The sequence below is a fragment of the Nuphar pumila genome, chromosome 1 (genome assembly GCF_984573655.1).
Source record: "Nuphar pumila chromosome 1, dmNupPumi1.hap1.1, whole genome shotgun sequence".
Taxonomy (NCBI): domain Eukaryota; kingdom Viridiplantae; phylum Streptophyta; class Magnoliopsida; order Nymphaeales; family Nymphaeaceae; genus Nuphar; species Nuphar pumila.
The window spans coordinates 26,208,469-26,210,969 of NC_143249.1; positions in this window are offsets into that span (position 1 = coordinate 26,208,469).

A 2,501-nucleotide genomic window follows, 5' to 3' on the forward strand; every position below is an offset into this window, starting at 1 on the left:
GCCGCCCATCGGCTCTCGCCACCGTCCGGCCACCGTCGCTCGCCAGCCGCCGCTCCCCGTCCACCGCTCGCCAGCCGGTGCTCGCCAGCTGCCGCTCCCCGTCAACCTCCCGCCACCGTCCGGCGAAGCGCAGGTAATATTCTTCTTCTTCTTCTTCTTCTTCTTCTTCTTCTTCTTCTTCTTCTTCTTCTTCTTCTAAACGCAGGGGGTACGCCCCTTCCCTGTCGGAAACGCAGGGGGTTTAACCCCCTGCCGTGCTTTCCGGCAGGGGGGGTCGACCCCCTGCGTTATGCTGCCTAAGTGACTTGTCAAAAAAAAAATTCTGTTTTTGAATGCCTATGCTGCCTATATGAATCGTTTGAAAAATAAAATCTGTAGTAGGAATAACATGCTGCCGATGTGTATTGCTTTTGAAAAAAACAATCTGTTATGAGATATATTATGCTGTCTATGTGAATTGGTTTCAAAAAAATCTTTTTTTTAATGCATATGCTGCCTATGTAAATCAGTTTGAAAAAAAAATCTTTAGTAGGAATACTATGTTGCCTATGTGTTTGTTTGAAGAAAAAAAATTTGTTATGAGATACCTACGTTGCCTATGTGATCTATTTTGAAAAGAATTTTTGTTATGGATACCTATGCTGCCCATGTGATCTCTTTTTAAAAAAAAAAAAGTTATTATGTGATCCCTATGTTGTCCATGTGATTAGCTTGAAAAAAAAATTGTAATATGTGTATATAAGATGTCCATATGGTTTTAAGTGTAGTTTGCATATATGTTGTCCATATGGATTTTAAGTTGAAATTTTTTTTGTAATGTATATATACAAGTTGTCCATGTTGTTCAATTTGTTAGTTTGTTAATGTCTACTGGTAGTTAGTTTTACTTCAATTTGTTTTCTTGAAATCTGGTTAGTTAGAGTATTTCAATCTATTAGTCTTTTATAATTAAATTTTTCTTAGATAGATTGGTATTTAATGTTCTCACAATCAGTTAGTTAGATTAGGGCTATTTGAATTCTTTATGATAGTGGTGGTTAAACGGAGTTCACATCTTTTCTAGTAAACTAATTGATTGATTTACTATTCCTTTGCTAAGTAGTTCAGATTAGAAATTGTCTATGACTTTATGTTAGTCGACTGGTTCAACATGTTATAGCTGGTTTGTTAAATTAGCATCTTCTAGTTAGATTTGGCTTAACATATATACTATTCTTTTTTTCTCTTCTTTCAATTAGTTAGAGTTGTTTTAATTTGTTTTAATTTTTTTAGTTAGTGTTTCATCTTGTTTCATGATTAGTTAGTTTGTTACTTAATTTGTTTTGTTTTTGTGCAGATTTTTCAACGGAACCAACTCGTGCTCGGCCACCTGTGGTAAGTAAATGACAAAAACAATGCAAATCGGGTAAATACCCGTGGTGAGTAAGTGATGCAAACGTATCACATGTTATTTAATTTATTGAATGCAGCACTTTATTGTTCACACACTCACTTAGTTGTTGATATCTAGGACTGCTTTGTTGGAGTTCGGAGATCATGCTGAGCATGATTTTAATGTAGAAATATGGAAGTGTTCTTATTTTTGGAGTACGGAGTCCATGCTAAGCATGGTAGTAGTTAGTGAGATATTGAAGTGTGTTTGCTGCAGGTACATGTTTGCCATTTATTTGATATGAATGATTATGATGTATTGCAATGTTTGATGTAATTGTATCCATGCTTGCATGTAGTTACTTTCAATTTGATTTTGACTTCCATGTGAAATTTTATAATAAAAGCATGCTTCAAATGATTGTATCATGTCATTAATAGTTTGCACATGAAAATATTAAGTTATCAATGCATGCATCAAAATTCTTGTTATTGTTTGACATAGTATATTGCATGATAAATTTGATATTTTCTTCATCATCGCATTCTGATTGTTTTTTTCTTAATTTGTTAGGATACTATTCGTAACATCATACGACAGAATGACTGCAAACCGTGAATGGATGTACCGTAGGATAGTGGACAATGAGTTATCGCATGAATATATGGATGGTGTCGATAGTTTTATTGAATTTGCAACGGCGAGTGTCAGTACGGTAGATCCCACAGGTCGGATTAGGTGTCCCTGCAAGATTTGTAAGAATAATCGATTTGTAGAACCTCATGGCGTTAGACATCACCTATACAGGAAGGGTTTTGTGAGTGATTATCAGAACTGGGCGTTTCATGGAGAAGAATTTAGAAACGATTTTGATGCACGGGTGAATGTGGTGCACGATAATCCATATACGAATTTGATATTTGATGCTGCAGGAACAGAACTGGGTTCTGCTATGAGTTCTAGTGATGTAAGAACTGTCGTAGATGAAGAATCACCAAACGATGCAGCTAGTAGATTTTATGATTTACTTAAAGATGCTGATGAGCCACTTTGGAACGGTTGTGAGAGTCACACTATCTTGTCTGCAGTTCTTCAACTAATGAATTTGAAGTCCGAGTATAATTTGAGT